The sequence below is a fragment of the Diabrotica undecimpunctata genome, chromosome 10 (genome assembly GCF_040954645.1).
Source record: "Diabrotica undecimpunctata isolate CICGRU chromosome 10, icDiaUnde3, whole genome shotgun sequence".
Lineage (NCBI taxonomy): Eukaryota > Metazoa > Arthropoda > Insecta > Coleoptera > Chrysomelidae > Diabrotica > Diabrotica undecimpunctata.
The window spans coordinates 42,327,970-42,352,543 of record NC_092812.1 but is presented as its reverse complement, the minus strand read 5'-3'; the positions used below and the strand labels follow the sequence as shown (position 1 = coordinate 42,352,543).

General features: G+C 35.9%; 1 protein-coding gene across 5 annotated transcripts in view; it reads right to left on the bottom strand.

Moving 5' to 3' along the window:
• LOC140451938 (furin-like protease 1) overlaps positions 1 to 24,574 on the bottom strand; it is a 251,022-nt gene that overhangs the window by 95,237 nt on the left and 131,211 nt on the right. The gene's annotated exons all lie outside the window — the stretch shown is intronic.

Here is a 24,574-nt window from a genome sequence, read left to right as displayed (position 1 = left end):
AACCTTGTCGAACATAAGAAAAATTATACTAACATGATACTCCAGGAGTTACATTATTCAGAAAGCAAACAAAACCTCTGTTCGTATTTTCGGATGAGGACTATTTCAAAATTTAACACCATTACAGGTTAGAAAAATCAGGATGAAATCTTGGCAGTTTTACAAGTAAGAGTATGGATTTGGCAGATCTGCTTAAAAGAAGCAGAGTACAAATTGCTTGTATTCAACAAACGAGGTGGAAAGGACAAACGGCGAAAAAAAAAGTGAAAAATACACGTTGTGGTATGTAGGGAAAAGTCACACTAGCAATTTTATGGTCAATTAGGAGAGATACTTAGAGATATTTTATCTGGCTGAAATGAGAAGGCTTAGATGGACGAGTTTAGTGACAAAAACAGATACAATTAAGAATGGATATATTAGAGGAATTTTAGAGGTAAAAACAATTAATGCCAAAATGAGACAGCATAGGTTAAGATTTTTAGGGCGTGTTTAACGTCCAGAGCTCTTGGAACGAGTAAGAACAAAGAAGACATGGCAAGATATGTCTATGAAGGAGCTTAATGTTGGTATGACCAAGATAGAAACTTGTGGAGATATGTAATTAGGGAAACTGATCCTTACTAAAGGCAAAGAGAAAAATTATGTCACAAAAATTAAAAAAAACTCAAATATCGAAAATCTCCAGCAGTTTGTTCTGATTCGACTAAGGGTTACCCAAATATTACGAGGACGTTCAAATCCATCAGGTTTATCTGTTTTGTCCAGTAGACTAAAGTAATGCGGATCTGTTCCTCTTTCTCATTCTTCTCTTAATCGGGGTTAAGTCAAAATTCGTATGATGTACCGCTTGAGCGGATTTCCGGGGAGGTAACCTGTATCGGAGACGGAAGAAAATCGAGAATGTTGTTGTGGACTCGAAGTTGACGATTATCCATACTTTTATTGTATTCTCGTAGGTTGGTTGGAGCTATGGTACTAAGAGTCGGTAGCCACATTGTAGGGGTCGCCATAATTGTGCCTGTTATCATAAGCATAGCACGGTTTCGACCAGGTGGGTATATGTGCTGTTCAAGAACACCGGTGCACAGTATTCTGCCACCCGATATATCAGACCAAGAGCGGGGGATCTGTAGATCCCCATATAGTGCTGCAGAGATTCTGTATTATATTGTTACGTGTTTATAGTTTAACTGCTGTTTTCGTCAGGTGTTCTCTGAATGTGAGCGTTCTGTCTAGCGTATGTCCGGTATTTATTGTATTTCAGTAGTTGGTTATTAAAACACACTAGTAATTTTGTGTTTGCCAGCCTGTTGTTGAGATCAAAAGTTGATATTTCACTTTTTGTGGTACTTGGTTGTAATCACCATTTCTTAAAGTATTAGCTGGATAGATTCATCGTCAGAGTGTTTTCTGTAGTTTATAAGGATTGGTGGCTTGTTTGATTGGTGGTGACATAGATCTGGGATAGATTCTTTTCTCCATCAGCTGTTTTTGCCATTCCACGTTCATATGTCTTTGGCATAAAAAATTAGATATGTGTTTTGCTTTTCGGACCATTCGAATAGTGCCTCTTTTCATCATTCGTTGTATAATTGCACATTTCGTGGTGGCTGTTGAAGTCGCCGATGTATATAGTAGGATGTAGATGAGTGTTTACCACTTCTGGTTTCCATGTAGTAACTGGGGGTTTATATATGTGTATATTACATCATACTTTGATGACGAATTCATGTATATTGTTTTCGTTGGAAGCAGTTAACATGTTTGGTAATTTTTTACCAATATCTTTTATAATGTCACCTTGATGTCTAAATTCTAGACCCTAATTCTGGTTTTAGGTACCAATTTTTCTTGGAGTTTTGAATGTTTTCTTGCTTCATATATGATGTATTACTTACATAAAGATTATTGTCACAGAAAGTCATCATTTTCTGTGTCTTTGTCCCTATGAGGGATCGGCTTCCCTAATTACATTTCTCCATAAGTTTATATTTTGGGTAATATCAATATCAATTCTCTTTACCGACATGTCCTGCCTAAGCGTCTCCCTCAGGTCTTTTTTGGCCTTCCCCTTCTACTCCTTCCAGGAACCCACAGATCAGCAATTCTTCCTATTGGGTGATTAACGTCTTGATGTTCAACATGACCAAACCATCTTAACCTATGCTCTCTCATTTTGGCAACAATTGGTGCCACCCTTAGACTTTCCCTAATATACTCCTTCTTAATTTTATCATTTTTTGTCATTCCACTCATTAATCTAAGCACTCATTTCCGCCACATGCATTGGTTATTCCTCTTTATTTTTAACAACATTGCCCAACATTCAGGTTAGTACATCATAGCTGGTCTTATGGTTGTTTTATAGAATTTTCCCTTCAGTTTCATTGGAATTTTTCTGACACACAACACATCACTCCCTTCCTTCCACTTCATCCACCCAAACCTAATTCTACTGCATGCATCTCCACCTATTTCCCCATTACTCTGTAATACCGATCCTACGTACTTAAAACTATTATTTTTCACAATCATTTCACCAGCCAAAGATATCATTTTATTTGTAGCGACTCCATCTTTAAACGAACATTCCAAATACTCTGTTTTTGTCCTACTAAATTTTATATATTTTTCCTCAAGAGCTTCTCTCCACTGTTCCAGTTTTTCCAAGAAAAATAAAAATGTACTTTTACTATCAAGTCTTTATTATGATGACAGCATCGATAGAAAAACAAATAATAAACCAGATATAATTTGGTTTATAATTCGACAAAAGGGGGCGTCGAATGTGTCGACAAATTGTGTGCTGCACATGATGTTCATCGCAATACTAGAAGGTCGTCTATAATCATTTTTTACTCACTATTGAATGTAGCTGGAATATATAAATTCGTTATTCATTCCATAAACAATTCAAATTGAAATCGACAAAGAAGACAAAAATATTACCGTTTTAACTTATGTTCAACAACGAGTGACTTTGCATATATCAGGGAGTATGCAAATTCGAATTCGAGAAATACTAGGAATAGAAACACTCCTGCCTTCTAATATCACTAATAATGAACGTGGCCGATGTGGTGTATTGTGATCGTAAGAAGAACCGACCAACACGATTTTCCTGTGTGAAATGCAAACAGTTTTTATGTTTAGAGCACTTATTCAATATGTTATCCTGGATATGAAATCGAAAAATCATAATATGTATTATAATATTATTATCTATTTTATTTTTCTTTATTGATTATAAATAATTGTTTCTTTTTAATAAAATATTGTAATACTTTTAATTTCGTATTATATTACCTCCTACCTCCTGTAGTTTCGCTGTTATTTGATCCAAAACTTAAAGAAATTCAATTTCACATGAAATTTATCAGTTTTTCCCACACTTGTCCTACTACTAGTTGTCACTCCCTTCCTGATACATGTATATATATATATATTTAGGGATTCTACAGTATTCACTGCCTTCCCTCGCTCAACCGTTTCCATCTCTCTCTGTTGTTCCATTCTCCATCGTTTAGTCCTCTCTTACTCATGGCGTCGTCTACTTCGTTCCTCCAGGATTTTCGGGGTCGTCCTCTTTTCCTCCTTCTTATGGGGCTCCATTCGGTTATTCTTTTTATTCATCTGCTGTCGCTAGCTCTTCTTACATATCCATACCACTTTAGTCTTTTTTGTTCTATATATGTTAGTATGTCTGTTTCTATTGATGTTCTTTGCTTTATTTCGTCATTACTTCTCCTATCCATTCTTGTTACTCTGCAGCATCTTCGCAGGCATTCCATCTCTGTTGCTATTATCTTACTGCTGTTTTTCTTGTTTATGATCCAATTTTCGGCCCCATATGTCATAATGCTTCGCACTAATGTTTTATAAATCTGCGTTTTTGTCTTCATATTTAGGTGTCTATCCCACCATACTGAGTTAAGTTATCGGATTGCTGTTCTTGTTTGTCCTAATCTTTGTGTAATTTCTTCCTCTGTTGTTGCCTTTTTCGTGATTATAAACCCCAGGTATTTGAATTTATCCTTTCCTTTGATTGTTACGTTGTCATCAATCTGTAGATCTTCTATGTCTTCTTCACTTGTAGATAGGTACTCTGTTTTCGCGAGGTTAATATCTAGGCCAGCCTTGGTATATTCTTCTTGTAGTTTCTTCATCATGTAGCTGAGGTCGTCTTGGTCTTGTGCAATCACTACTTGATCGTCTGCAAAACTTAACGTATATAGGTATTCGTTCCGTACCGGTACTCCCATGCCTTCGCATTTTCTTTTCCATGTAGTTAAGGCTTTCTCTAAGTATATTTTGAATAGGGTTGGAGATGTGGAACAACCCTGCAGGAGCCCTTTTGTTGTGGTGAAGTCTCCTATGATTCTTGTTCCCATTTTAATGGACACTTTATTTTCTTTATACAGAGCTTTTGTAGCTTCTATGAGTTCCGTCTGTATTTCTAATTTGTACATTGCCTCCCATAGTTCTGACCTTGGTACAGAGTCATACGCCTTTCTCAGATCCACAAATGCCAAGTGTATATCTCTATTTTTTGCTTTTTTCTTTTCCAACAGTTGTTCCAGTGTGTATATGTGGTCTATGCATGATCTTCCTGCCGTGAAGCCTGCCTGATCCTCCCCGATTTTGCCTTTTATCGCTTGCTCTATCTTTTCTCGCAGTATCTTCCCATATAATCTTCCTATTGATGATATTACGCCTATTCCTCTGTAGTTTTCGCATCGTTTTCTATCTCCTTTCTTAAATATAGATGTCATATATGCCGCCGTCCATTCCTTTGGGAGCTGTTCTCCATTTATGGCTTTCTGAAATATCCATTGTATCATCCGGTGTAATTTTTTTGATCCGTATTTTATAAGCTCAGGTGAGATGCCTCCAGATCCCGGTGCTTTCTTATTTTTGATTGCTTTTATGGCCGTTCTCATTTTCCTATCTGTTATTTCTATTTCTTGTTGTGGGAATCTGCTTCGTCTTCGCCTGTTTTCTTTTCCAATGAATTGTGGTCTTTGTTCTGTTAATAGTTCCTTGTAGTAGTCCTTCCATTCTTTGTCCTGTATATTTCCCAATTTAGTTTTTTCTTTTGAGTTTTGTTTCAATCCTCTCAGTACTTTCCATGACTCCGAAGTTCTTGTACCTCCTATATATGTTTCAATATTTAAGCAGATTCTTTCCCATTCTTCATTCTTTTGCTGTGTTATTTGTTTTTTCACTTCTCTATCTTTTTCTCTATATTCTTTATAAACTTCATCGTTGTTTGTAGTCAGCTATTTTCTGTATAGTTGCTTTTTTTCTTTAATTATTCTTTTTGTTGGTTCATTTATTTCATTATAGTGCTGTTTATTTGTTATATGTTCTTTTTCCCCAAGGGCTTCGAATGCTGCTTGCTTTATACTCGCCTTTATATGCTCGTATATTTCTTCGATGTTGCCGTATCTAAATTCTATTAATTTTTGGTCTAGACGTTGTTGGTATAGTTCTCTTATTGATTGTTCTTGGAGTAGTTCTATATTGTATTGTTTTTTCTCTTAGAGTGTTCAACATACATGTCTTTCACAATATTTACATATTCACTGGGGACACCTTTCTTATTGAGTGCCCACCACAGCACCATTATTGAGTGAACACCATAGGAGCGTTTGTTTCTTTATTCCTATATTTTTCCATATATCATATTTAATATTCTATATAATGTTCTACATAGATAGAGGTACTGATGTACTGTAATTCCATTCGTTTGGCTTCTGTCCCACTTCCATGATTCTATTAAACAAACCTGTTAGCCAACTGCTTTCTGTCTCTCCTAAAGCTGTCTACACTTCCCCAATAATATCACCTGGTTATTTTGGTGATAATTGCTGTTACTTTCTCAGTACCCTTTCCACTTCGTCTCTCGAATCTAAACAATTTGTATTCTCTTTCTTTTGAGCGGATCTACCAACGTCATACTCTTAGATACTTGTAAAGCTTCCAAGTTTCCAAACCTTTTTCCGATTTTTCTAACCGGTAAATGGTATTCCCCCTGAAATAGTCCTTACCCTTAAATACGAACTGAGGCTCTGTTTTCTTCCTTAATATTTTACCTCATGAGACGCTGTCACTTTGATATAATTTTTATTATGTTGTAGAAGGTCTTTTCATTATTATGGCCTTTTTTCATTTCAGATTCATTTCATCATCAGATTTTCAGACCTTTGATGTCTGAATCCCGTTCTTATAAGCACCATGTCCATCAAGATTAGGCCAACATATACCAATGGAACCAAAGCACAGTATTATCCTCACTCGCTTATACTTTTCCATACAGACCAGGGAACCCTCGTGTAAGAGCTGCCTGTCAGCCAACGTATTGTTACCCTTATCCTGCTACTAAAAGGCACGTACATGAAATATGTACTTCAAATTGTCATTATAATGAAGTAAATAATAATAATTCAAAGCAAGGCAGTTTGTTGAAATAAAGTTTTACTTTGAAAATATTTTCTTATCTGGAAGTCGGACTTTGACAAAAGTATCTTGTTTCTGAACAGCGTGTATATTATGATTTATTTTAATTTTTTTGTCATTAAAGACTCCTGCTAAAGAAATTCGATAGCAAAAGTGTGTTCGGAGATTCGTTATGCCAATATGCAATTAAGTTTTGTGAGAAACGTGCCTTATCTGTATCATAAAAAGGAGTATCAAGTTTCTTTTGGAATTAACGTTCATCTCTTTTGTTTGTCAATCTTCCGATTAACGAGAGGTAAATAAAGACGGGTTTATTTCTGTTATACCTTTAAAGTGGCTATGAAACTCGATATATTTAATCAAAACATCATACCTTTATAATTATTATGTTTTTGATATATTTTCTTAGTGGAATATTCTTAAAGGAACTGAAGTCATATTGATTTATCATGAGTATAGAAAAAGAAATTTATATATTATATAAATAGAAATCACTCAAAGAATTGAATGAATTTTGTATTATATTCATATGTACGGAATTGCAATATGGAATTTTGAAAAAATAATGTAGTCAATACCTTTTTCAGGTTGAATTTGCTTCCTATCAAAATATTTTTTCAAGCTTATATTGACTCATCAATTGTATTATATTAATAGTTTAATAAGTTACTACCAAAGGGGCGGTTATCTTCGTTGACAAATAATCTTCCAATGCTGAAGACTGATTCACAACAGCAGATCTGCTGTAAATGTCACATATTAAAATTTACTTTCTGTGACTATAATGTGGAGGTCGAATGATAAAAGATGAGATAGAAGGTCTATTCAAGACAAGAATAGTAGAAAAAAGGTGTTGGAACATGGAACATGAAGGGACATCATTTTGGTAGAATAGAATATTTACAACAATTTCTTATTTCATAAATGACTGGAAGGAGTAAAAAGCATAAATGTTGGTCGGATATAGCTATGCTAGAGAGGTAGTAAAAAGGAATGGAATGGGTTATTTAAAAGAGTCCCGCATGATTATAGTTCCGAAATCAACATTAGAGGACTATGTAAAAAAAGGTAGTTGACAAGCTTCTCCTGGCCGGAGACCTGTGTTTTCATTAAGCTTAGAAAAACATTTGGTTTCCTATTGTTTGGAGATGAGATCTTCTATTGAGGTAATCCTATCCCTAAGAAAACTATCGATACTAATTGGTTGAATGATAGGTACAAACTGTTGCTTTTCTGAATTTGTTAGACGATAACCCCTCTATCTAATGTAACTGCACTGTGCGAATTGCACAGTTGTAGAGGGGAGGTAGAAACATTTAGAGGCGTAGAAATTGTAGTAGCTAACGGGCATGAATGGGTTAATGTATTCTGATGATGCAGTGTTAGTAGGAAATAGTGAAACCGACTTAGAACAAAAATTGGAATAGTGGAGAGAGAAGAAAAGTGAAATTTAGTAGGACAAAAACATATTATTTCTAATGTTCATTTAAAGATGGAGTTGCTACAACTAAATTAATATCTTTGGATGGTGAAATGATTGTGAAAAGTAATAGTTTTAAGTATCTAGTATTGATATTACAGAGTAATGGGGAAGTAGATGGAGATGCATGCAGTAGAATTAGGATTGCTTGTGTGACAAAAAATTCCAATGAAGCTGAAGTTAAAATTCTATAAAACAGTCATAAACCAGCTATGATGTACGGAACTGAATGTTGGGCAGTTAAAAAAAAAGGAACAACGAATGCTTAGTTGGATGAGTGGAATGAAAAAAAAAAAGATATAAAGTCAAAGAGAATGATGATGATTATATAGAATATTATGTACCTGTTAAATATGGAGAAATATAATTAGAGAAGCTGACCCCACATTAGTCTTAGAACGGAAGATCATCCGGGCGATCTTTGGGCCTTGTAGCGAAGAGATGAGAGGAGAGTAGTGATATAGACATAACCAGAAACTCCAAGCACTATATGGAGAAGAAAACATAGTACGATACATTAAGACAAATCGGATAAGATGGGCAGGACATGTACTGGAATCGAATGATGGAAGACTACTAAATACATACAACCTTCTGGGAAAGGCCGGACAGTAGATCAGTTATTCGCCCAAGAAAAAAAATGGAAAGATGCAGTAACGAGTGATCTACGGATGTAAGATGGAGGTACAATAATGACCACAAGACCAGCAAGAGTAAAGGAAAATAGTAAACCGGCTAAGACTCACTTAGAACTGTAGAGCCAAGAAAGAGGAAGACCGCACATAGCGATAAAGGTAAAGAGAGAGAAGATGTTGATGGTAATGACAATTTAAACATTGCATATGTTAAAGAGCTCATCCTTTTCTTATTCCTTGTGTTTTCATTCTAAAGTATTTCTCCTGATTGTTATAAGTTGTCACAATATTTTTGCATAATTTATTAAAATTATTTCTCGCACAATTTATTAAAATTATTTCGAACACTCTTTTAATACTTCTTCAATATCATAATTCACTAGATCTTTTTGTCACACCAATCTTTGGTATTTTAGCGAAGGGTAAGCGTTCACATAAATATTTATTCTAATTTAAAAAATATTGGAATTAAACATTTGAAAGATTACTAGAACAATACAATTTTGTTTAATTATATATACAAACAATATTATGGATTAATTATCAACTCATGGAGCTGTTTCCTTAAGATTTATCATCTTAGCTTTTTGGGTGGTCTCATTATAAATTATGATTACACCATCCTTCTACGTATATTGTCCACTGGCCGCTTATTTTAAGGGAATTTTGTTAAAAATATCTTCTCAAAATTATTGCTAGAAAGAACTAACAAAAATAAAGATTTTAGGCAAAATCTTGCACAGAAAAACTTTATATTAACCAAAATACACAATTTGAGAGATCTATCAATAAATATAGCTGAAACAATTGGAAAGAATAATTATCTCGGCGGACCAAACGGAGAAATAAGGCAAACATATGAAGATAAACGAAAAAGGTTCACAAATCAATAAATAAAAAAGGAAAGCAGAGCTTGAGACAAAATAAACTACTAGATCTAATCAGATAATTTATTAAAAATCTAAATCTAAATCCAAAGTTGAAAATTTAAAAAACAGTTTTAAGTGCTTTATTTATAGAACGATAACAACAATAGTTTATTCGGTATATGAACGATAAAAAATAATGAATTATTTTAATGTAAAATGCATAGATTTGCTACAAAAATGTCTAGGAATTTGTCGGCACTTACTAAACTAAAATTACTTTTGTATTTATTTTATAAATTAGTTTTAGGTGCTTGCAAATATTGAAATATATTTAAAATATTGTTACGACAGTACTTGAGTTATTTGAATGGTTGTCATTGAGTTGTATTAAATATTGTTGCTGTTTAAATAAAGCCATTTTAAAGAATTGTAACATTGGTGACAGCGGTGGGATTAAAGAGATATTAAGTAATCTTTAATGCTTGTATAATCATTGTATAAATTAATAGTGATTGAAAAAAGTTATAACTAATACAGTGAACAAAAATAAATCTTTAAAATAAATTTGTGAATTTTATTTAAAACTTTCTTTTTGTATTCTTCGCTTTTTCATTCTAGGGAAGTAACCTTGGTAAATTTTACGAGCTCTTTTTTGATTGGCTTGTCCTATTTGGCGCCAGTCCCAAGGAGGGGATCGAGTCTTCGTCTAGTTGCACGTAAACAGATGAAAATAATTGATAATTAATTATCTGTAATAAAATCGAGAAAACAAATAAAACACAAAGTTTTAAGTTAGAATTTTCTTTAATTTTCTCTTATTTCTCATATCTTCTTTAAGTGTTAGGTTTAATTTCTTAATTCTAAAATACAATCGAGATCTAAAGAGATTCTGTAATTATCTCTTCCATAATCTTCTTCGACTCTTTTTGGAAAACCTTTCATGCCTTTTAAGTTGATTTATGAATAAACTTTTTGATTGTGGTAGTTGAAAAGGAACAGCATCACTTTTCAGCTTAGGTCCTTTCTTTGATTCATATTGCAGCAATTCATGCAGCAAATTTCTTTCAAAGTCTTTCCGCTTAAAGTGTTTTAAACAAATCCTTGAGGTTTTAGTATTAAATTTGTCTTCAAGGCAACAAGCAATAACCCACAGTTTTTCCACTACCCAGTCCTTGAGAAAACCATAAAACCTACCAGATCACTCAAACAATCAGATACTGCACAACGCATTTTATGTTTAGCTTATAAATTATTCCTAGCGAAAGTCCCTAAAACATACAGGAGGCGTAAGAGTAAGGTTGAGTATTAAGTACTGACAATAATAATTAAACATTTCTCTCTCTCTCTCTCTCTCTCTCTCTCTCTCTCTCTCTCTCTCTCTCTCTCCAATGGCGCTACAGCCCAAATCGAGCATTGGCCTTCTTCAAACTATCCCTCCAACCTTGCCGGTCCCGCCCCGATCTTCTCCAGGTTCTCACGTCTAGCACATTTTGCGCGTCCGCTGCCACTTCATCCTCCCATCTTTTTTGTGGCCTTTCTTTTGGTCATGCGCCCTGCATTTTACTATCTAGGGCTCTTTTTTGCTATCTTCCGGTCTCCATTCTCATTACATGACCAGCCCATCGAAATCTCTGAAGTTTACCGAATTTTAAGATCGGTGTCTCTTTGAACAGTTGGTAGAGTTCATGGTTGTACCTGAATCTCTATACTTCGTTTTAGTTAATAGGTTCAAATATCTTCCTTATGACTTTATGTTCGAAGATTTCCAGTTTTCGTTTTGTATATTCTGTCATCACCCATGTATCGCATCCATAACATACTGTAGCGTGATTAAATAAAACGAGCGGTTCGAATTTATATACATATATTTATTTATAACTTTACAGTTCGGTAGTATCTTAATAACTAACTCTACTTCTAACATTGTCACCTATATATACTACAGTTACTACGTTCGAGAATATTCTGGCGTTGTCCCACCTCTAGTTCGCCTACGTGACCGGTTATTCTCTCTCGCACTCGATACACGGAGAAGCTTCTGGAAGGGTATTAGAGATGCAATGCAACCTTTACCTGGGCCATGCCGAGAGCATGTTTGTAACACTGCTCCCCTCTTAAATCTGATCGTCCCGATCATCAACTCTATATGTAGGCACAGGATGGCGGAATCTACAGGACTCTCCAGCTCTGCATGAACCCTTTAGAAAGAAATAACAGTCTACTGACTTTGAAGGATACGATCTCATCGGGTTAATGCAACACACAGTAATTCGTACGCCGGTTTCTCGGAAGATTACTTCAAGCATGCTTCTGACAATCTTCCAATCCAGATTATCTAGTGCATGGCCTATCTTGGGTAAGGCCAAATTCTTGATGTCGTAATTGCACACAATTTTCTTCAAATTAGTTAGAGCACGCCATATATCCTCGTAGCTTGCCCTGTCTGTATGCGACCTCCTAGTCACCATATACAACAAAGATCGAGAACCATCTTCTAATCTCAGTACTCTTCCAACTTTAGGCTGCTGGTTTTTTAACTCGTCCAAACGACCGAATTTCTTATAAAATACGGATGAGATTCCTTTAGTCATCTCAAGATCTTGGGCAACACAGTGGGCTAGAGAGACGTTATGCGGAACACTAAAAAGATCCTGCTGAACTTCTGTGGTCACGCCGAATCTAGCACTCTTTCTCTCTGCGTAATTTGACATAAATTCATTAAAGCTTGGTCGCCGGTCATCGTTGCTCTCATGTTGAAGGGTTCGTGCTTCTTCTGTTTCATTTGAGCCAGCATATGGTGCAAGACGATTTATGTGAACTACTTTTGGTTTACCTTTCGGCAACTTCTTAATTCGGTATATTACGTCATTTATTTTCTTTTTAATTTCATATGGACCTTCCCATTGTCTTTGCAGTTTGGGAGACAAGCCTCGACGACGTTGTGGATTATAAAGCCAAACAAGATCACCTACTTTATAGCTTTCACTCTTGCATCGAGAATCATATTGATCTTTCATTCTGTCACTGGCTATCTGGATGTGTTGTCGGGCAAGTTCATGAATGTTGTTCATTCTTAACTTCAGGCGGTCGACATAATCTTCGCTTGCAACATGTTCTTCGGAAGGTCTGCAGCCAAACTCTAGGTCGCAGGGTAAACGAACTTCACGACCTAACATCAGACAGGTTGGAGTCTGGCCTGTAGTTTCATTCACGGCCGAGCGGTAGGCCATTAGGAATAAATGAATGTGCTGGTCCCAATCTCTTTGATGTTCTGATACAACTTTGGACAGGTGTTTACCCATTGTTCGGTTCATTCTCTCGACCATTCCATCTGATTGAGGATGCAGGGGTGTCGTTCTGGTCTTATTGACACCAATCAATTTACAAACGTTTTGGAATAGGGTTGACTCAAAGTTTCGCCCTTGGTCGGAGTGGATCTCCAAAGGAACACCAAATCGGCTAAAGAATTCTTTAACAAGTACCTCTGCAACGGTAGCAGCTTCTTGATTTGGTATCGCATAGGCCTCAGTCCATTTCGTAAAATAATCCATGGCTACCAGGATATATTTATTTCCATCATTTGTCTCTGGAAGTGGACCTGCAATGTCGATTGCTACTCTTTCCATAGGACTACCAACATTGTACTGTCTCATGGGTGCCCTCTTTTTACCAGCTGGCCCATTACTGGTTGCACACAGTTCACATTTCCGGCACCATCTTCTTACATCATCTTTACAGTTCACCCAATAGAACCGTTCTCGAACCTTTTGCAGAGTCTTCGTGATACCAAAGTGTCCACCTGATGCACCGTCATGCAACTGACGCAATACTTCTGACACTTTACTTTTAGGTACAATCAACTGAAGCTTAGTTTCTGTACCATCATCGTTCTCAAAGGTTCTATACAGAAGATCATCTTTCAGCACTAGACAATTCCATTGGCTCCAGTAACACTTGACTTCTGGACTACATGCACTAATGTCTTGCCAAGAAGGTCTTTCACTTCGACGCATCCAATGCAATACTCTTTTTATACATGGATCATCTGCTTGAGCGTCTTGTAGCTGTTGAGGCTGCCATTGATCATTAATGACGGTGGTTCGTCTCACGGGGCAAAGTCGTTCTTCTAATTTAAGACAGTGATTACAGTTTGCACTGCACGGCCGTCTCGAAAGGGCATCAGCATTTGAATGAACTCTGCCAGCCCTGTGTTCGATCTCGTAATCATATTCTTGCAATCGTTCTAACCATCTTGCCATCTGGCCCTCTGGATTACGGAATTGTAGAAGCCATTTTAGAGCAGCGTGATCCGTGCGAAGAAGAAACTTTCTGCCATACAAGTATTTATGGAAATGCTCGCAAGCCTTTACTACGCCTAGCAATTCTCTCCTAGTAACGCAATAGTTTCTTTCTGGTTTTGACAAGACTTTGCTAAAGTAAGCGATGACTTTCTCCTGTCCATCTTGGATTTGTGAGAGAACAGCTCCTATTGCACTGTTGCTTGCATCGGTGTCCAACACAAATTTTCCTGCCTGTCTAGGGTAGCTTAAAATCGGTGCGCTGGTTAGAGCCATTTGTAAGTTTTCGAAAGCTCTTTGACACTCTTCGCTCCATGTATATTCTTTGCCTTCTTCTGTCAACTTTGTTAATGGCTTGGAGATGTTGGCAAATCCTTTGACAAAACGTCGGTAATATGTACATAGGCCAAGAAAACTTCTAATTTCGTGTTTATCTCTTGGTACAGGCCAATCCTTAATTGCTGAAAGTTTTTCAGGATCAGCTGTTACACCATTACTTGCTACAATATGTCCCAAGTACTTCACTTCTCGTCGAAACAAGTGACATTTCTTTGGACTTAACTTTACATTCGCTGCCCTCAATCGTTGAAAGACTTCTGTCAGATTATTGGCATGTTCATCGAAGGATCTTCCAACCACAATTACATCATCCAAATAAACCAGGCATGTTTTCCATGTTAGACCTCTTAAAACTGCCTCCATTAATCTTTCAAATGTGGCCGGGGCATTACATAAACCAAAGGGCATAACTGTAAACTGCCAAAGCCCTGATCCTATCGAGAATGCGGTTTTTTCACGATCAGCTGGCTCCATGTCTACTTGCCAATATCCACTTTTCAGATCGAGTGTGGAGAACCAACGAGAACCAGAAAGTGTATCCAAAGTATCGTCTATTCGGGGCAAAGGATAACTATCTTTTTTAGTTACTGCATTGAGCTGTCGGTAGTCAATACAAAAACGTGTTGAACCATCTTTCTTCTTTACTAGCACTACTGGTGATGTCCATGGACTATTTGATGGTTCAATTACCCCTTGTTTGTTCATATCTTTGATGATGTCTTCGGCTTCATCTCTTTTCGCAAATGGAAGTCGTCTAGGTTGTTGTCTGATTGGCTGAGCGTCTCCGGTATTAATTTTATGCTTTACTATGCTTGTTTTGCCATTATCCTTCTTATCCATGGCAAAAACATCTTGAAATTCTATCAGCATAGACTTCACTTTTTTTGTTCGTTCATCATCAAGGTCTTGGCACGTTTTAATCATCGTCTCAACAAGCTCCTTTGGATACTTAGATTTCGACGGTTTCTCATTAGTATTCATGGAACAAATCGAAGCCACGGGAACACACTGTCCGATCAAAGTTCTTTTACTTAACTTAATAGCATTTCCCTTTAAATTCATAACTCTTACAGGGACGACATCTCGAATTCTCACCAAAGCTTTTGCCGTTAGGAACTCGGCATTATTCACATCTTCGACCATCCTTAAACTTCCCTCTCGGCAGTTACCATCAGGTCTGGTCATCAAAATTTTCTCACTATTACCGGGTATTGTTACGTCACAAGTAGTTATTAAGCTGATAACGTCTTCTTTGTCTTCATGAAACGGCAACTCTTCACCACTGATCTCGAGAACTCCATCTTTGACATTCAATACAGCCCCAACTTTCCTTAGTAAATCCATCCCCAATATGAACTCATCGGAGATCTCTGCAATTAATACTGTATGTTTCACTGTGGTCTGGCCAATGGATACTGACATATTAGCCTCGCCATATGTATTAATTATCTCACCAGTTGCTGTTCTAAGCTTTACTGTTGCAGGCAATAATTTAAGATGGCCTCGTACTACTTCTGGCCGTGCAATAGTTCTCGTTGCACCTGTATCTACCAAAAACGATCTACATTTATTATTGATACGACCCTCTATGTACAAGCTATGAATTCCACCTGAGGACGTAATGTTCACAGTTACTATGGGGGCTGTGTTTCTCGAGGTCGGCAGTTGCCCCTTGTTGTCGACCCGTTCTAGTTTTCCGACTGTTGTATCATTTTCTTGCAATTACGGCGAATATGACCTACGTCACCGCAATTCCAACATCTGGGCTGGCGTCTCTTCGGCATCGTGTTACGAACTACTTTTCGTACCATTTCTTCCAGACGTTCATCGTTTGGTTCGTCGCCTTCTTCAATGGTTCTTACTCGATGACTCCGTGAAGTTTGACTGGCTGTTTCATGTTCCAAGGCAATAGCGAGCGCTTCATCTAGAACTTTTGGTCTTGCTAGTCGTAAAGCTTTCTGTAATTCACTTTCTTTTAACCCATTGACGAAGGTATCTACAGCAATTTCTTCTAAAATGTTGTCTGGTACCTCCGGATAAGCCAACCGCACTATACGAGCAACATCTGCTTCAAACTCTTGCAGATTTTCACTTGCTCGTTGAATTCTACTTCTTAGTTGCGCCTTGTAGACTTGTTGTAGATGGGCATCTCCATAACGTTTGTCTAGTCGGGTAAACAAGGTCTGGTAACATTTTTCTTGACCCTTAGGAATCGATCTTAGGATATCTGCAGCATCACCTCGTAAAGCAGCAGTCAAGGAAACAGCTTTTTCTTGTTCTGTCCAATGATTGGCTGTCGCAATAGCTTCAAATTGTCTAAGGTATATGGACCAAGAAGACTTTCCATCAAATGGTGGCAATTTGAATCTCATATTATGTGTCGTTTCGTCTCTAGGTGATTCTTCTTTCACTACCGGATCTAAGGCTATTGTATTAACTGTTGGTAGCACTTTTGTATTAGTTATCATGCTCTCTAACTGTTTGATCTTGTCTTCTACGTTGTTTACATTTTTCTGTATGTTATCGAATGTTCTTGAGACTTCTTCAAATTTCTCATTGTTTTGATTACATACTTCTTTAATTATTTGAGAAGTCTCGTCGAATCTTCTAGACACATTTTCAAATTTCTCGTCATTTTGTCTAGCTATTTCTTTAATAATTTGAGACGTTTCATTGAATCTTTCATCATTCTTTCGAGAAGATTCTTCAATTTTTTGCGAAGTTACTTCAATCATTTGAGACGTTTCATCGAATCTTTTGGAAACAGTCTCGAATTTATCATCAGTTTTTTTAGAAGTTTCTTCTATCTTCAATAAAACTGCTTCTTCTGCTGACTGAAAATGGAATGTCTCTGGATCATCTCCATTCTTGTTAAGAACATTCTTCAGTCGTTCTTGGAGGATCTTCTTGGACCCGTTGCAATCTTCATCGCGTTCTTCTAGTTGCTCTCGCAACTGTTTTACTGAGAGTTGTACTAACAGCATCTTTCTTTAGGCACACACGTACTTTTTTAAATGTTCTTTCGTACAAAGGGCACTACCGAACTACGCGGATGTTCCCGACGAACAATACTTTTCAAAAGTTCAAAAGTCTTTTCCAAAAATCACTGCTGAATTTATTTGCAAATCTCACACCGGACACCAACTGTAGCGTGATTAAATAAAACGAGCGGTTCGAATTTATATACATATATTTATTTATAACTTTACAGTTCGGTAGTATCTTAATAACTAACTCTACTTCTAACATTGTCACCTATATATACTACAGTTACTACGTTCGAGAATATTCTGGCGTTGTCCCACCTCTAGTTCGCCTACGTGACCGGTTATTCTCTCTCGCACTCGATACACGGAGAAGCTTCTGGAAGGGTATTAGAGATGCAATGCAACCTTTACCTGGGCCATGCCGAGAGCATGTTTGTAACAATACTATTGGTCTGATAATAGTCTTGTAGACCCGGAGTGAAAAGTAAGCTTTGTTTCCCTTTACTATTCTTCTTAATAATTAAACATATCTTATTTATAACTTCTAAAACACCAAAATATTGTCCATAAAAAGTACAAAGTAGGTATACCTACAAAGCCACTATCACTTATAAAATCGCACAAGGAGTTCAAAATATTCCTACTAATAATTTTTTCCAAAGCCAGAAGCCAAAAGCTAAAAAATTAATAAAATTCCCATTACAATGACGGCAATTCTCATTGTGATGTCAAGTCACAATGATACCTGTTATTCTTTGTACCATGGTCTTAAAAGAAATATCAAATTTTTTTCTTCCTGCAACTGTTCCTAATCATAAATTATTGCTTTTTTTATCCGATGCTGCACCATATATGGTCAAGGCAGTAAAAAATTTAAAAATATTTTATATTTAATACACGTTACTTGTTTAGCACATTGACTGAACGGAGTTGCGGAAGAAATTAGAAAAAAGTTTCTTTTTGTAAACTCCCTGATATGAAGCATTAAAAATGTATTTGCCAAATCTCCTATAAGAATTCAATGTTATAAAGAAATGCTTCCAAATATTCCACTTCCACCAGAACCCTCTCTATTTGGAAGCCGTTTTTTTTCTATTCAGAATATTGCGTAGATTTAAAAAATATAATTGACGCTCAAAGTTTTCAATCTCTGCTAGATGCTAAACAAATTTTTAAAAACAACGTTTTTCAGCAGCAACTTTTATTCGTTAAACCAAATTTTAGTTTGCTTCAAAAACTATTACTCAATTAGAATCATCACAGTTGTCCTTGGTAGAAAGCATACCCTTAATAAAAGAAATTAGATCAGATGTTAAAGGTCACACTGGAAAAGATATTTTTCAAAAATTTGAAACCATAATTAAAAAAACAATGGTTTTCGTTTTCAGAAACTTAGTGAGGTAGCTGAGCGTTTTTGTTGATAATTTTAGAACCAAATTGACACGGAGGCTTCGTTTTCAGATGTGCCTCCCACTGACAGAATTTATCAAGAATTGCCATCTCTAATGAATTGGTTAAAGAGGTATTAGGTTTTTTAAAGACCATATAAATAAGGATCACTCGAAGAGTGGTTGGTTTTTCGGTCAAAAGGTAGAGAAAACAGACAAAGAAGTTGGCTACTTCATCTATTTATTTAAAGACGTTTCGCTCTCTAATTAGGAAGCATCATCAGTTCATCTAAAAAGCACAATATCAAAAACCAAACATCCATTGAAAAGTCAATATATATATATATATATATATATATATATATATATATATATATATATATATATATATAAAAGTGGAAATAAACTCTTATCGACCGGTAACAGTTCCACCAAAATGAGTTAAAATAATGGAAAACTTAATAGCTAATAAAGTTGTATATCCTTTTGATTAGAGCACAATGTTATTCCGGTCTCTCAACACGGATTTCTGCTAAATCGTTCTGTAACTAGCAACCTTCCTCTCGCTAAAATGGACTTTATCTTTGGACCGATATAAGCCGATTGATATTATTTATATATATTTTTCGCGTTCATTTGACAGGTACCTATAAAAAAGTTAATGCTGAAGCTAGAATATTACAGCGTGCGTGGTGAGTTGTTACTGTGGTTAGAAAACTTCCTCTCTGAAAGAACTTTTTTGGTCAAAGTGGAAAATGACTGCAGTGTTCCACATGCAATAGACAGAGGTATCCTTCAGGGATCAATATTAGGGCCTATTCTGTTTTTGCTGTACGTATCGCCATGGAACTGACCCCCCTGTTGGCTTCAATCGGTTCCTGATCGACCAATTATTCGAGGCGAATAATTATAAAGGAAGAAGCAGTGCTACGACAGGTCCGTAAGATTTATTCCGTACAGAAAAGTCCTTGACGAAAAAGAAGAAGTATTACAAAAATCTAGAATGTTCGAGATATCATCGAAAAATCCCGAAATGTCACATAAAGTCTGCAGCGTCAGAACATGTATAAAAACACAGGAAGTTGACAGTTCGAAAAACAGTAGTATTTGAGTTGTTGAATAGTTGTCATTGTTGAATAGTTGTATTAAATATTGTTGATGTTTTAATAAAGAAATTTTAAAGAAGTGTAACAATATCGTTCGACAGTAAAACATATTATTTTGTGCAGTACTCCATTTGTCATAACCTTGACCTGTCAGCTGTCACGCTGTTCTTGCTTCATTAGCCACGGAAATACCGGCAACTTTAAATCTTGCTCGAGTTGCGTATTACTTTTAAAAAAGGTTAATAACTAAACCTAAGAGATTTGGTTCTCTTTTTGTATATTTAAAAAAATGAAATTGTAACAAAGAGGTGCCTAGCTTGTTATAAAGCAAAATAATTTTTGCTTTTTTGAATTTTATTCCTAGACTATAAAATCTTTTTATTAGAACAGACTCTAATTAAATACGAAAATGAGCTGTAACTATTTCGTTCCAACATTTTAATTCACTGTCATTTCAGCTTTGCACCCACCAAACAACACATTCGCAACATTGTAATTCATATTCATATTTGAGATATAATTAGGGAAGTTAACAAAGTTGGATTGAATGAAAAGTTACTGGCCGTGAGTTGCGAAACAAGGAGGTTAATAAAAAGAATTTTATTCGTTTCCACTTGTGTTCGGACAAATTAAAACTTTTCTCTGTGAGTCTTTTTTTTTTGTTTTCTCAAAAATTAACTATGTAAGGTCTATCCAACGTTCTGAAAATGACAAAGTTAAAATAGGACTAAAATAAAAATATAACTAAAAGGAAAGGTTAAATATATATATATATATATATATATATATATATATATATATATATATATATATATATATAGTATTGTATTTAAAATACTAAAAAATCATTCGGTCATTATCATATTTGCAATTTACCACTAATATCAAGGTCTGTGGCCTTTCACGAGGTTTGTTCAAAAAATAATCCAAATTTTCGTTTTTTGAAAAAATATTTATTTATTCGTTTACATTAATGTTGTCTCCTTCAAAGTAGTCCCCATCAGATATTATGCACTTATGGTAACGCTTCTGCGAATCCTTGAAACAGTTCTCAAACTCGATCTTTGGGATAGCCTTTAGTTCCATCAGCGATGCGATTTTAATGTCATCTATGCTTGTAAAACGACGGCCATTTAAAGTTTGAATGTATGAAAAGTTTGAAAGTTTAAGTGTAACACGGAGCTATGTCTGGCAAATGTGGAGGCTGGGCCATCATTACAGTATTGTTCTTGGCCAAAAATTTATGAACAAGCAATGAAGTATGAGCTGTTGCATTATAGTGATGCAAAAGCCATGAGTTGTTTTCCCACAAATCCGGTATTTTTTTCGAATTGCTTCACGCAAACGGCGTTAAACTTATAGGTCATCATCATCATCACTGGCTCGACAACCCTTTTTGGGTCTTGGCCTGTTCTAGGATTCTTCTCCATTCCGATCTGTTTCGTGCTTTTTTTCTCCAGTTTTTTATTTTTAAGGCTGTTATATCATTTTCTATTTGTTCTAAGAATCTCAGTTTCGGTCTTCCTCTTGTTCTTTTTCCTACTGGCATCTGTTTGAATATTTTGTTTAGTATTTCGCCTTCTTCCATTCTTTCTACATGTCCTATCCAACGCAGCCGTCCTATTTTGATGAATGTTATAATATTTGGATCCTGGTATATTTTGTATAGTTCAGAGTTGTATCGTCTTCGCCATATTCTGTTTTCTTTTGTGCCCTTATATATGTGTCGCAAGATTTTTCTTTCGAAGGTGGCTAACAACGTTTCCTCTCTTTTAGTAAGTGTCCAGGTTTCTGAGCCATATGTGAGTACCGGTCTTATTAGGGTTTTATATATTTGGCATTTTGTCTTTCTTGCGACGTTATCTGATCTTAGGTGTCTAATTAAGCCATGGTAACATTTATTTGCAATAAATATTCGCCTCTTCACTTCCTCCGTAACGTTATTATCAGACGTGACTAGGGATCCCAAGTATATAAAGTTTTTTACCTCCTCTATGTTGTATTCTCCTATTGTTATATTTTGTGGCTGCCTTATTTCTGCGTTTTTTCTTACCTGCATATATTTTGTTTTGGTCTGATTGATTTTAAGACCACTATTTTGTGCAGCTCGTTCCATTTGGTTGTATGCCTCTATCATTTCTCTTCTTGATCTTGCGATTATGTCAACATCATCTGCAAATGCTAGTATTTGCACGCTTTTATTAATGATTGTTCCTCGTGTATTGACTGTTGTGTCCCTCAGTATTTTCTCGAGCACGATGTTGAACAACATGCATGATAGAGCGTCTCCCTGGCGTAGTCCCTTTTTCACATCTATTGTTTCCGTTAATTCATTTTGTATCCGGATTCTACTTTCTACTTTTAGAGATTCTTTTATCAGTTCTATTAGTTGTGTTGGTATATTAAATTCTTTCATTGCTTTTATTAAGAATTCTCGGTTTATATTGTCATATGCGCTTTCAAAGTCTATGAAGAGATGATGGGTGTCGATGCTATATTCACTTGTTTTTTCGAGGATCTGTCGCAGAACAAATATCTGGTCTATTGTTGACTTCTGTCTACAGAAGCCACTTTGGTATTTGCCAACTATTTTTTCAGCGTGTGGTCTAAGTCTTTCATAAATGACATTGGACATTATTTTGTATGCTGCATTCAGCAGCGTGATTCCACGGTAGTTTCCACATTCTAACTGATTTCCTTTTTTATGTAGTGGTACAATAATACCGCTATTCCACTCCGTTGGTAGCTGTCTATTCGACCATATCTTTGTTATTAATTCATGTATTGTTTTTTGTAGTGCGTCTCCTCCTTCCTTTAGTAACTCCGATGCTATTTGATCAGATCCCGGTGCTTTATTGTTCTTTAATTTTTCTACTGCTGCTCTAATCTCGGCTATTGTTGGTGGAGTCTTTTCTCTGTTGTCTGCTTGGTCTAATGGTATGTCAGGGGTCGTCTCTCTCCGATCTCCTTCAAACTTTTCCGTAAAATGTTCTGTCCATCTACTTAGTATCTCTTGCTGTTCTGTCAATATATTACCTTCCTTATCTCTACACATCGTTGTTCTCGGTTTGAAGTCTTTTCTGCTTTTGTTTAGTCTCTGATAAAATTTTCTTGTCTCTGTTGATTTACTTAGTTCTTGTAGTTCTTGAAGTTCTTTGTTCATATATTCTCTCTTTTTTCTTCGGTGAGTTTTCTTTTCTTCTTTGCGTAGTCGTTTATATTCTTCCTCTGCTTGTCGGGTTCTGTGCCCCTGTTGCATCAGTAAATATGCTCTGTTTTTTTTGTCTGTGATGATCTGACATTCTTCGTCAAACCAGTCATTTGTTCTTGTTTTTCTTTTTCTACCTTTTATGCCTAGTACTTCTTTAGCTGCCTCTTTTATGATGTCTCTGCATTCTTCCCACTCTTTATTTAGGTTTTCATGTGTTATTCTGTTTTCTAGTTTGTTGTTTATCTTTTCTTTATACTCTTTATTTTTGTTTGTTTCTTTGAGTCTTTCTACCTTGTATCGTTCATGTTTAGAGCCTCTTTCCTTTTTGATGTTTGAAATTCTAGCCCTTACCCTACTTTCGACCAGGTAGTGATCAGAATCCGCATTTGCCCCTCTTCTAGTGCGGGCGTTTATTATATTCGATTGGTGTCTCGAGTCTACAATAACATGATCTATCATATTTACTGTAAGTCCATCCGGGGATTTCCAGGTACCTTTGTGTATATCTTTGCGAGCGAAGTATGTGCTGGCAATCACCATGTTAAGTGATCTTGCTAGGTTTATTAACCTATTGCCATTGTCATTTGATTGTTCATGGAGACTGTGCCTACCTATTGTGGGTTGGAATTGCTGTTCTTTTCCAACTTTGGCGTTTAGGTCTCCATAGATTATTTTTATATCATTTTTTGGGCATAACTGATATGCGGACTCTAATTCGTCATAAAATTCTTCTTTAATTTCCTCTTCTTTTTCTTCTGTCGGGGCATGCGCATTAATTAGACTGTAGTTAAAGAAACGACCTTTAACTCTTAAAATGCATGTTAAACTTATAGGTAGTACCCTTTATTGACCGTTTGACCTCGTGGCCAAAATTCATGGTGTACTATGCCATTAAAAACAAAGAACACGGTGAGCAAAACCTTCACGTTCGACTGCACTCGAGCCTTTTTCGGTCTTTTCGAGCGAAACAGGATGTCTGCACTGGGACGATTGAACCTTAAGATCGACGTCAGATCCATAACCCATTTGAGTAAATCTGCGTCGTTGTTAACGTCATTTAGTGACTTCTAAACAACTCCATTCGCCACTGTCTTTGTTCAAAATTCAACAACTTTGGAACAAATTTTGCTGACACACGTTTCATACCCAAAACGTTTAAAAAAATGTTACGTCATTAGCCAATTGATATGCCAACTTCATTAGCGACTTCTCTGATTGTGATTCGGCGGTCGTTCATAACTTCTGTCACTTTTTTTACTTTTTCCTCGGTTCTTGATGTGCTGGGGTGTCTGGGGCATTCTAGGCCATCTTAGAAACATTTATACCACTCGTAAACACTTGTTTTTTTTCATAGCACGTTTACCAAAGGCCTTTGTTAACATTTCACACACTCTGTTACACTTTATTTAATTTTACGCAAAATTTAATACAAATTCTTTGATCCATTTTTTAAACAAATGGAAATCGCCGAGCTCATAAAAACCGTCGAACCTTGGCGGCTGCCACAGACACGGTAAACAATGAATATAGTTGCAAATTTTTTATACTTTAGGAGCATGTATACTAACATAATAAAAAAAATTGACGATTGGACTCTTCGAACCCGCGAAATTTATAAATTCCGGGTATTTTTTGAACATACCTCGTACATATAGATAGGTCTATAAATCCCGATAACAGTGGAAACTTATTCCTAATACGTTCAAAAGAATAAACATAAAATTGTTACAGAAATAAATTCAGAAAAATTCTATAAAATACAAAAATTAAATATAATTACATTAAAAAATTCTGCATAA